Source organism: Bactrocera tryoni, chromosome 4 (assembly GCF_016617805.1).
Source record: "Bactrocera tryoni isolate S06 chromosome 4, CSIRO_BtryS06_freeze2, whole genome shotgun sequence".
NCBI lineage: Eukaryota > Metazoa > Arthropoda > Insecta > Diptera > Tephritidae > Bactrocera > Bactrocera tryoni.
In genome coordinates, this window is record NC_052502.1 from 77,031,462 (window position 1) to 77,044,783 (window position 13,322).

General features: G+C 33.3%; 1 protein-coding gene across 5 annotated transcripts in view; it reads left to right on the forward strand.

Moving 5' to 3' along the window:
* The window catches only part of LOC120774208, a 180,152-nt gene that overhangs the window by 34,020 nt on the left and 132,810 nt on the right, over positions 1-13,322 (forward strand). For 4 of the 5 annotated variants that reach the window (XM_040103657.1, XM_040103655.1, XM_040103656.1 and 1 more), the window contains exon 2: positions 3,568-3,619. The exons of the other annotated variant lie outside the window; for it this stretch is intronic. The gene's annotated coding sequence lies outside the window, so the exon portion shown is untranslated. The remainder of the gene's footprint in view (positions 1-3,567; positions 3,620-13,322) is intronic. 5 annotated transcript variants of the gene reach the window in all.

The window sequence follows — 13,322 nt, forward strand, 5'->3', positions numbered from 1 at the left end:
TGGTGTAGCGCAGAATTTAGAAAATTATCGCGTACGGAACTGATAATTCAATGCAAGCCAAAATTACAAAAAAAAATGTTAATTAAAGTATATAAAATTTTTAATTAAATTTTTTTTTGTTTATTTTTATAAGAATCCATTACTCTTCGTTATACAAATTAATAATATATTAAAATAAATTAAAAACAAATATTTCAAATGTCAATAATTTGAAATTTTTTTTATTTAATTTCTTTTTTAATTTTCAAATTTTTATTTTAATTTCTCAAAATTTTTTTAAACAAATATTTTTTTATAAAATACTTCTTACGCCTTAATCGTCATTATAAAAAAAAAATATAATAAAATAAAAAAAATTTCAAAATTTATGTCTCAAAAACAAAAAAAATATATTTCAAAGTAATAAAAAATATTTCTAAATACAAAAAAAAATTGAAAAAAATTTTAATTTTCAATAAAATGTTTAAAAAAATATTTTTTATAAAAATTTATGAAGATATCTTTTTATAAAATAAAAATTTCATATGAAATCTGTTTAATTTTTCAACTAAAAATAATATACTATATAATATTTCATTCCCCCTCTTTGGCCACTGTAAATATGGCAGACGCAAAAACCCATAAAATACACCCTTGAAAGCTCTTCATTAATTATTTGTTAGCCAGAAGTATAATTAGCGGTAAAAATTCAGCTTCTAGTCCAAAAAAGTAATCACCTGGCAACAAAAGCAGGCGAACTCGATAATCGACAAAAAAAAATTTAGTAATTGGAAACGCATTAGTGTAAGTGTCAGAATATTTGATATGCAATACTAATGCGTAATTAATTATTTTTTGCTTCCGACAATTTACATAATTTGCGCTCGTGGCTTTTAACCCATATTCGCCAATTATTATTATCTCCCTACTAATATTCTACCGTTAGTTATTAGTTAGTATTAGCTAATCGGAGAGAGCGGCCTAGTATTGCTTACGCAAAAGTATACGTACTTGTGCTGAGATAATAATGATTAATTCGACCGCCAGTGGAAATGCCTGTAATCATAATAAAATTATTTTTATTTTATTTTTTATTTTTTTATGTGAAATTGAGGAAATTTCCATTTCTGCAGACTGTATTTCCAAGCGTAACTTTGCCATATTTCCATTGAAAATAATTTAAAAACTCAAACCACTGCGCAATCTCAAAGTAATCTATACAAAATCTTATCCATGTTATACCCAAACCCAAAAACCATCAACCACGTCATCGATGCCAGAAATAAATACAAAACACTCATGAACTCATTATCACCATGACGACACTCATTAACATCGCGCTATAATATCTCCGCATTCGCATTGCATGTTGTTTTTTTTTTTGCTCACACTCTCCACGTGCTCCCCAGCCAGTAATCCACATTTAAGTATAACAAGATTGCGAAAAATCCCCTCTGCGGCCGGGCCGCATATACCATTGACATGCTGCTGAGGCGGCTAATGAGTGTGCACATGCGGGCAGAGTGTGTGTGGAAGAGAGCGACGGCAGAAGCTTTGCAGTTAACGGTAAACGCCTACGACTGCGCGAATATTTTGATTAATCACTGAGGCTCTTTGCTCTTATTAGTAAAGCTCATTAAAATTTCCGCGTATTGCAAACTCACAAAGCAAACTGCATGAAATGACAATATTATTTGCTTGGCATTGCAATAATATGAAATGTGCTACATATATTCCATGAAATTGAACAGAAAATTTACAAAAATATTTTAGAAATATTTCAAGGAAGTGCGCGAAAATTTACGGCTTACAGACATACTAAGCATATATGATTCTATTCGCGGAAAAGTTCCTTCATATCGCTAAATATTAGTCAGCCGTTCAATAATTGAAAAAAATCAGCGCTGTGAGAGCTTATGTCTCATATTGACCAATCAGCTTACAGTATTGCTCTTTTTACGCTCATTGAGAGTGCTTTAACTTCATAGAGCTGCTCATATATCTTACTGAGAGCAATATATGTGCATCGCTCAATAAAATACATATAGATATATACATACATATATGAGCGGCTCTATAAAGTCGTAGCGCTATCATACCTTTGTAAGTGCTTCTTTGTCATCTGCTCATTTCATTTGTACATTTCTGTAATTCTTCATGGGTTTATTAATATAAGATATTTGCTTAGAAGCCGTTAATAAAAAGTTTGGAATTTGTTTTTTTTTAATAAATAATGATTACGAATACATAATGTTTGCTAGTTGCATTTATTTCGTTGAAATTTAGAACAGTCAGAGACATCGATTAGTACTTTCTTCACACTTTATCAGCATTCCTGTCTTTCACATTCTTCCACCACATCTATTTTGGCTTCCTTTCAACTCAGAAAATATTGCAGCTCAGCGACTTTAATGACTTTACTCTCATCGCAAAAGAGTAATGGAGTTAAATACTAAAGGAGTTCTATTTCTTTCAGAGTTAAGAGCGCAAATAGAGAGGCAGGAGTGCCTCGAAATGAAAACGGAAGAAAATGTGCCCACTTATCTTCCGCCAACCGCCAGTCGAGCTATTTAATTATCAGCTCTTGGCCACTAAGTCGCTGCTACAGCTTGTATTATAGCTGGAAACTCCTTGCGAAAGCACCGCTGTGCTGTGTGGGCGTGCAGCACTGAAGGTTTGGCGAAAAACGCCTGCAATTGACTTAATTGCCGGGTTGAGACGCCCAACAAGCACATAAAGAGACAGGTCAATAAGCAGTTATATACCAGCTATACATATATGTGTGTATACAACATGTTATCAGGGCTCAAGCGTATATTTATTAGCTGGACTTGCGAGTGGGTGGGCGTGGCAGGAAATCAATTGTCAGCGCTGGGTGGTGACACAACAAAGCAAAGTCGGTTTATTTGCTGTATTTATTGTGCTTTAGTTTTGTATTTATAGTATATGTTTTTGTTAATTTTGTACTTTTCTGTTGATTTTGTTTTATTTTGTGCTCATGCTTGGCAGTCACTGATGCAGTGATGCATGCGGCTGCAGGATATAAACATGGTGGAAATGAAAGTGATCTACTTGCTGCACTTTTATTTTCAATTGACACGCTTCTGCTTAGCTTTGTAACGGTATAATTAGTTGCTGGCAGAAAAAAACTGTTTCAAGTTAAATCCGGTTTGTTGTAATATTCTCTGATTTGCTTTTAAATATATTATTTTTGTTTTTATTTTATGTGGTCTTTTTATCGCTGCTGATATTCAATATTTGCGCAAATGTTTCCTATTTTTTTGAACTGAGTATTGACTCCTAAAGCGTACTTTTTATTATTATAATTTCAAGCTTTGAGTGACTTTTTTGCTTATTTGCGTGTATTTTTAAATTTATGGGGTAAATTCAAGCCAGTTGTTGCAGGGTTTTCATGTATTTGGCGTTTTTTAGAAAATCTGTCTAATAAATTTTTTTTTGGTTTGCATTTTTTATAAATTATTTAATTTATATTTAAATTCCATTATTATTTTTAAGACAAAATTTCTTTCATTTTTCATTTTTACTATTAATTCGATACTAAAATATTTATTCCCACTTCCATTGCAGATTTTCCGTCGCGGCCTCGCAAGTGATACTAACATAAAGCAAAAAACTAACGGTAAGTTAAAAAAGCAAAACAAATAATTTACATATTAAATTATTTTATAAAATTTTTAACGTATTTAACGCCGCTAGAAATTTAAAATTCCTTCCTTTAATAAATATTATATGCAAACAAAAGCTTTTTTTAAACAGAACAAATAATTTCGTTGTGAATGCGTAACAATGAGCTGCATACTTAAATAACCAGCTTAAGTGTGGCATATATAGTTGTGCTGAATTACATATGCGTTGCGCTGAATTGCTGTTTGCCCCATTTAAACTTGCCGCAATGAGAGAAAACGCATTAATGAAGCGCCGAATTAGCTTTTTTGTCTATTATGTTAAGGTTATGCTGCGCTGAATTGCATACAAATTATAGTATAAGCGCTAAGCTGCAAAAATGATGAACCCAATTGCGAAGTGGACTGAATTTTTTGTTTTTAAATTTCCGATAATGCGCTGAAGAGTTGTTTTTGATAACTATTTGCATAAATAATGCGCTGAAACGCGCAGATAAGTGGCTGAATTAGTTGCGTGGTAATCTAAGTACTTAAATTACAAGCTGTGTGATATGTACTTTTACTCAGTTGCATTAATAGTGCGCTGAATTATAGATTTAGGTAGCTGAATTGCGATTTTGATTCGTATATTGCTTTAAAGAGCTTTTGAAATATTGCTAAATTGTTTTTTTACACTTCTAATATAAAAATAATGTTTTGGCGACCAAATATTTTTATCAGAATGCGCTTTTCAATCAAAATTTATCTAAATTAGTCCTGTGCATGGCTAATTGGTATTATTTTAACAATTAAGTGCGATTTTTATATTTTTTTTTTCCAAATTCCTTAGCTGAATTGCGCTGAATACAGTTATACAAGCTAATTGCTACTTTTTGCGCAAATTAGTGTATTTTTCTAATGAAAAGCTAGCTGAATTACAGTATTAATATTTCGGAGAGCATATATTTACATGAGAAGGCGATATTCATGCAGAAATTTGCTGAATTTCATCTATGCACAGCTAATTTGATTTTTTTTAAATTAGTAAAATTATTTGGTTTTTTCCAATTAATTCATTAGCTAAATTGCGCCGAAGAATTTTATACATAGCTAATTAATACTTTTTGAAGAAATTAATATATTTTGTTGTCAAAAACTAGCTTAATTACACCTATGCATAGCTGAATTTCATTTTGCGCTGAATACATTTATACAAAGGTATTTGATATCTTTTGCACAAATTAGTATGTTTTTTTAGTCAAATATTAGCTGAATTAGATCCATATGTACATTTTTTGTATACATAAATACGATATTTTGTATTTTTTAATAAATTCCTTAGCTGAATTGCGCTGAATACATTTAAGTATAGCAAATTGATACTTTTTAAACAAATTGATATTTTTTAGTATTTTTTTAGTATTTTTGAGTACATACCTTAGCTGAATTGCGCTGAATTCTAGTAATATTGTACTAACTTTTTCTCCAGCTCAACTCTTACTTTGTTTGTATGCTTATGAGCTGAATTTGCAGTTATACTGCGCAATGACTAAAAATTCTGTATAAGCACACATTTTTTTATTATAATACAAAATATTTCTTTTTGTCTTTACCATGATTACGTTATTGTGCAAAAATGCAATCTCTGACATTGAACTGTCTTACTTATCTCTAGATAACTGTTATCTCATAAGCTGTCAACGTTGAAACAACAAAGCAATCAGTCTAATGTTGAGGTAAAAAGAGTTAGAGTTTATAATTGGGAACTTTTGTTTATTGTTTTAAATATTATTCCAGTATTTATTAATCGTTTTATTTTATTTTATTGGTTTCTATAAACAAGATTTAGTTTATGAAGTTTTATTGTCATTAAAAAAATTTTGTTTAATTTGAAGTTTTTTACATTTCCTATTATGTTTTTTGTTTTTTAATCTAAATAATTACTTTTGACTTTCTTTCTATTTATTTTAGACGTTTTTCTTCCCTTCCTGATCGCTTAACCGCATTAAGCAATTAAATAAAGCGCGTTTATGCGTTTAAAGTAGTTTTTGACTTAGAAAAAGCTTACACTTCTTGTGGCTGTTTCTTTTGCGGGGCTGTGTGGCATGCCACAGAATGTGGCACACAAAAATACGCACATTTGTGTGTGTTCATGCTCCAAATGTTGCGATTTTCACAACTTTTCCTCAACACTTTTCACTTTTGAAGTCAAGTGTTGGGAAGTAGAAATATATTATACAAACACACACATACATGTGGGCGCGCTTCCTTGTATTGGTGTGCGTGCAAAAAAGTGAAAATTCCATTAATTTATTTTATTTCGCAGCATCAGCGCAAAGTAGCTAGTTATTGTAGATTTTTTACTGTAAAATTAAAAAAAAAATCGCAATGCTTGCCGTTGGCCGCCGCTCAGATACACACGTACATACAAGTGTGTTGCCTTCTCATTACATGTAGGTCTTTGTGATTTTTCTCCACTCACTTGCTGCTATTTTACTGCAAAACTCTCGGAAAAAGTGATAATAATGAAAATAAATATTGAAGCGCTCTAGAGTGTTAAGGCAAATACGCCTCTCTCCGCCAGCAATATTGAAATTTATGCTAATAAATATCTGATTTTTTACTTTTTTATAGACCTGTATGCTTATACATATTTTATATTTTTATAACATGCTTATTTATTTATGCAAAAGCATAATATATTTTATTACAATCAGCGTTGCACTCAAACGCAATCTCGCCAATGCACTTAGCGGCAGCTTGTTAGCCGCGGCTAATCAATTAAGCAGGCAGTCATGCGTGTCAGCCGACACATGCAATGCATTAGCGTTGCTATAAAAAATAAATGTGTTATGTACATATAATATGTTTGGTAAAAATAAAACAAGCGGTTATTATATTAAAGAATGAAAAAAGTTTAATAAAAGTTGCAAATGCAATTCAGCGCTGTTTTTTCAGCTTCTATAAATAATTTTTTACCATTTGCTTATAGCAGCCGCTTCAATTTTTTAATTCAGCTGCTCTTTAAACAATTCAGCGAAAGTTTTTCAGGAAAATTAATATCATTTTAATTTAAATCTATTGCCTTCACTTGTGCATTGCAATTCAGCTTACATAATTCGAAGGAATTAAGCACATATTATTGTCTAAACAATTCAGCGAAAGTTTATTAAGCTAGATTTATAACATTTTCACTTGTGCAATTCTGCTCACATAATTCTGAAGAATATAGTATGATTTGCTTCGTAAATTAGCCTTAGCCTTGCTATAGAACAATACCTTGGTTAATGTATAAGTGAAATCTGCTTATGCTCTTATTTTTATCGGCATGATACATTTTTTATATACCGTTACAATTCAGCGATTTTGAAACTTTTCAACATTAGTTTTGTTGGTACTTAACGTTTCATAACACTATTATTAGTAATTGAGCTGTTTAACTAAGCATAACTTGCATTAAAACGCAACATAATAACTATTTTTTCGTTCTGCTGAAATTTAACGATTCGTTTTTCTCACGGTTTGTTATTACTATCTCATTAATGCTTACTCTCATATAAATTTTTACAAACCCTCTCAAATTTATTTATTTTAGAGTGAATGTAGCAGTTTTTAAAGTGAATTCATCTCTCACAAACAGAATGTACCAGTTTTTGAAAATAGTTTCTGTACAAAATACAAATTGCTGGAGTAGGTAATGACTTTTTTACGGCAGCTTTTATAAATATGCATTCATTAAAAGCTTTTTCATACACATTTTCTTGTTTCAGTTACTTTTTTTATTGTAATTCAGCGGCTTTAAGCTTAGTTCAGCATGGTTTTTACTTAACAGCTCTATCATATTATTATGCATAATTACTCAAAACTCTAAATAAGTATTTGTAAAGTTAATTCAGCGCAATTGTGGCAGTTTTTAATGGGAATTCACCTCTTTTAATTGGCATTTTGCAGTTTGTAAAGTGATTTTCTATACAAATTATTGCCATTTTGAGTAATAAATCACTTGTTTGCCGCAGACTTTATAAATTTTTATTTAATATAAGGTTTTTTCTGCATATTGAATCGCTTCAATAACTTTTACTGTAACATGGCGGCTTTAAATTTAATTCAGCATGGCTTTTATTTATCAGTTGTGTTGTAGTTCATATATTACAATTGTGCGAAATGCCAAACCTTTCATTTGGTAACTATAAAACTAATTCAGCGCACTCTTTTATGTTTTGATGACAGCAAATTTATTAATTGTTTCATTTCCCTTGTAGTTGTTACAATTCAGCTTTACTAATAGCTATTCAGCGCAATTTTTTTAATATATTTTACTGTTCATTTTATTATAGTATGTTAATTACTTCACCTCTAATACGATTTTTCTCATTCAGCTTCATTAACAGCAATTCAGCGCAGATATTTCAATAAGTCATATCAAGTGAACAATTTTTCAAAAGAGAAACTTTTTTTCCACTCCACTTTGCTTTATGCGTTTAAGTAATACTCCCTTTGAACTCTTGTACCTAATTTAAGCCACTTTAGCTTAACTCTCGACAAATATTTAATGGCTTAACAGCAAAAGTCACTTTGAGTTTCGGTTTTTATTACTCTTCATATTCTTATTTGTCACACTTACGGGCATGTATGCCTTTTATGCCACACCTACCCACATTTAATATGGCATACATCACTCTCTGCAGCTAATTAATAAATTTTGTACAAATTACACGACGATATGCATCACCATAACGGTAAAAATGCCAAAGAATAATGAAAAATGTACAAGCACAAAAAAAAACAATGCAAACTCAACGTGGCAGCACTAATTTCTGTCATAATAACAGAAAAAAATCGCAAGAGTGACAAGTTGAGTGTCAGTGCCAAGCAAATACGCTTTTAACTAAGTAAATAAGTAAATGAGTAAGTAAGTGTATGAGCACATAAATCTGAGAGTTGCTTAGTATGCGTGTCAGCGCCTGTCTGCGTGTGTGTGTGTGCACTTAAGAAGACATAATGCGAGCATAAGGCCGCAAAGCATATGCAACTGCTTACCGTTACCAGCGTATTTACATATATGTATGTGCTAGTGTGCGTGTGTGTGTGTATGCATGTGAGCGCATGCAACATTACCTTCAAGCTGCACATTTTCCGTTTCCATTATTGTGTATTGTGTTTTTCCAAACAATTCACTTGTAGCAAACGGCCCAGCCTACGGACGGACGGCTCTTTACTTAAACATCAGTTTCATCTTCAGCCTTTTAATTTTATTACCATTGTTGCTATTAACGTCTTTACATCTTTACATTAGTGCAACGTTGTTGTTTTTGCTCTTACTGTAAAGCTTTAATGGCACACGCATTCACCTACACATAAACACACACACACTGGCGTGCCAAGCAATTTGTAAGCGAGCGATCTGCATGGGTGTGTGTGTGTGTGGCATCACTTTCATCGCTTGTCTGCAACAGCAGCAATAACAACAAACAATGCGTAATTACAATGCCGACACTGCAAATCACAGTAGCGTGAAGAATTTTTTAATTATTACAAAGCGACAGCGGCAGTGGCAGCGCGCCCAACGAAGCCGCAACCACCTGCCATCAGCCATCGGCTGGCAGCCGCGTTGACGCGCTCCGCTTGCTTGACTGCCGCAGCATGTGCACTGCTCAGCTGCGTCCGCGTCCGCGTTCATCACCGGCCTCTTGTAATCGCATTCAGCGTGTTTTTACTTTTTCTTCGTTGCCGTCTTTTACCATTGGCGCTGCTGCTCTGATTTGCTTTTCACATTTTTACCGATGCTTTTGTTGTTCTCCACCCGTCTGCTGGTATTGCGACTCTTCCTTGTAGGTATAATAGAGCCAAATGGTAGTTGTTTTTGCTCTGCAAATATGTTGCAAGTGAAGGTTTTTGCGTGAAGTTTACTTTCAGCGGACAGCGGTAGCGAGAGCACAGTGTAGCAGATTCAGTGTTTGATTAGATATATTACTACCAACTTATATGACCATCAGCTGTCATTCAGCACCAATTTTCTCAATAGAAATGAATAACCAATGAAACAAAGTCATATTTATATTATTCAGATCGAGGTTTGGTTACAGCGGTATCAATTCAGCGGATTCAGCGCGGGTTTACAAATTTTAACTGAAGATTTCGACCATTAGGTGTGATCAGCCCCTGTTTTTTCGACCATAATGAAAAAAAACTATTTTTTTGTTATTCAGCGCGAGGTTTGGTTACAGGGGAATCACCTCGTTTTCTCGACCAAAATGAAAAACACCCAATATTTGCGTTATTCAGCGCCAGGTTTGGTTATAACGGCAATAATTCAGCGGATTCAGCGCATGTTTGCAAATTTTGACTGAAGGTTTCGACAAAAAATACCTATGTACATGTTATTCAGCGCGAGGTTTGTTTACAACGGCATTAATTCAGCGACTTTCCAATTAACAGCAATATGAAGCCAATACTTTTCAACATTATTTAGCTTCAAATCAATGCCGTTTAGCGGAATCAACGCATGCTTTTTAAAAAGGCAAATTTTTACTGAAGATTTCGAACATCAGGTAGAATTCAGTGTTTCCTTTCTCGATTAAAATTAAAAAAGTCATATTCTTGTTATTCAGCGTGAGGTTTAGTTACAGTAGCTCTAATTCAGCGCTTTGAAAGCTGTACTAAATATCATTTGCATTCAAACTTAAGTTTTTCAGTTTCCGGCAAATTTAAACATTTTCATTAAAATTTAAATATCTTCTTTGCTTTTCTACCGTCAATAAAATAAAAAGTGTCATTTTATGTCACTGTAAAGTACGCTGAGAAAGTAGCGCGTGGCTTTGTTGTCATAGCCGATAGCTTATGGATAATAAGCACTGCACATTGAAAAAATATAGTGTAAAGCTTTGTGGACAATAAAAAATCACTAATGTGCTTGTACTATTTATCAAGCTTAGAATTTCTAAATCTTCTACTTATTAATTTGCAGTGTGTAGAATGTCGTCATACTTCATTAAATTGCAAAAAACCACAAGTCATTACAATTTTGCAATGCTTGATTGATTGAAATATTACAAAGGCCAGCGTAAAAGAGTGAAAATATTTCTTTGAGTAAAAGAAATTAATCCACTATGGCGGATGGGATTTTCTTCTATAGTTAAGCGTGATTTTGCACTTTCAGTAAGAAAGTGAATGTGCTGAATAGTTTAGAATTTTACAAATAATGCTATCTGATAAGAGTGCAAAAATTTGCGACTATTCAGCTGCTTTAAATGAAATTCAGCGCAATTTTTATGTGTAAAAGCACAATATAATACACTTGCGAAACTAATCTAATTATAATCAAGCTTTTATAAAACTTCAAACTTAATTCAGCGCTTAGAATTTTTCCAAAAATTTAGAAGAAGAAATAATTTTAATATACACAAACATATATTTAAGTGCCGCAAATATACTAAAATATTTTTAAGGTTTCTTTTCATATCTCTTATATACTTAGGCAAAAATAGTTTTCAACTGCATATCGTTATTCAGCCAAGTTTCTACCAATGCCAAATCAACTATAATTAATGCTTACCACATTTTTTATAAATGCAAATGTGGACAAGTTATCACTTCTGAATATTTAAACTGGAATAAATCAATGCAAACATTTCAAGTTATTCAGGGCATATACTTTTACTTAAGTCCTTGAAAGATTTATTCAGCGCACATGTTTTAGTATAACTATCAAGTTAACTGAAATCTATAATGCAGTAAGCATTTTAAATTATATTCAGCGCTTAGAAACTAAATTAAGCAGCATTTTTTCTACACCAAACGCATATATAAATGTGTAACGCTGAAAGCGGTAGCAGTAAGTGTTTTAAATTATATTCAGCGCTTAAAAACTAAATTCAGCAGCATTTTTACTACACCAAATACATATATAAATGTGTAACGCTGAGAGAAGCAGCCCGTGGCATATATTCAGCGCTTTAAAACTGAATTCAGCGCAAATATTTCAGTAAATTTTACTGTTTCTTCTTATTTTTAAACTACTACTAAGTACGTATATTAAGAGGCGTGTCACAGCGATTGCTATTAAGTAACCGAACCAGTCTTTAATAAACATTAGAGTGTAAAACTAGCGTCAATCTAAGTTTTGCCGCAGCAAATGACAAAGCTATGACAAAACAAATGCCAGCAAAGACAAAATGTTGAAACAATAAAAAGGCGAAAAAGAAAACATTCCACAAAAAAGCATGAAAAACGACAACCGAGAAATAAAACTGCAAAAAGCACCAGCATATCATTTTGATTGGCATTTTTTGCTCAACAGTTTTTACTCACTGCTACGAAATCAATATAACCAGCAAACCAAGTAAATGCCACAAAACACAACACAACAAAGTAACCAATGAAATGAGCAAATAACAGAGCAAAACCGGAAAATTGAAGAAAAAATCGCATAATGAGCAGGTAACTGGAGCCTTTCCACCAACCACACACACACAGGCAGACAAATATATTTGCAGCTACTTCAGCAATGCCACACAATGAAAAGTTAGTGCAACAGCAAACCAATCACAACTGTCAATTCGCTCATGTGACCATTAGTTTGGCATATTTTTATTATTACTTCGTATTGACTGCACCCAACTGTAGCCAGCGGCAGCGGCGCTCAACAGCAGGAGCGGCAACAACAAGAAATAATTTGTGGCAAACCAATGCAGCACGTCTGATAGCAACAGTGTTCCAAACAATCAATATGGGCTACAACGAGCTTTATACACGCTTTGCGGGCATCAATTTGCCCCCGTCAGCCCTCGCAGCTTGCATTGATGTGTTCGTCACGTGCTCTTTTTGCCGACTGCCGAGCGCATCTAGCATTATTACGGTATTTCTGGTTATTTCTTGTCAGTGGAAACACTCCTCTTTCTAACCAATTTGTGGTAGGAAATTTTAGAGCAATCAGAGAGTGGTGCAGCGAGCAAAGCAATGATGAATTTGGAGGTAGAAAGGGAACTTTTTGCACTCTATTCCAACATATTTCTATGGCAGAGATTGCATTCGGCGGGAAAGACTTTACTCTGCTTTGAGTATTAAATTTCTGGGTCTTTACAAGCCATATGATTACTTCCTCTCTAAAAAGGTTTGTAAGCGATGTTCTCTGAAAGACATAATTTTGGAAATATCTTGATTCTTAACTTGTTATTGAATACTTGAAATTTAAGAAACCTTATTTAAGACATTGTAAGTCTGAGCCTTGACTTGTCACTAATCAGTAGTCTTTAGCTTGACGAATAATTGCTACATAGCTAGTTGTGAACCTTCTAGGGTTGGTTTGTTAGTTAGCTGAAAAGGCAGGGTCATGAGCTCTGGATCGCAGGTTGCCGCCCTTAGGCCATCATAAATCCGATTGTGCTCCCGGGTGACAACCAAGTTAAGTCTTATCTAGCAACTGAGTGGATTTAGTGAAAAATCTGATTTTTTTCCACTCCTGACGACCAAGGTCTCTTAAATTGAAGTATTGAAAACCGTGGAGTATATCCCTTCTTACCTGGCTGAAGGATCGGCATTCGCATAGACAATGTTCCAGCGTCTCATCATCCTCCGCGCATGCTCTGTATCCACTTTTCACTTTTTCTGAAGGTGGGCTCTTATGGGCAAGTGGCCTGGAATAGCTCCAACAATACTAAGCTGCCTTTTGTTTAGAAGTAGAAGCTTTTTGGTCTGTCCACCATCAACATTACCCCAAAG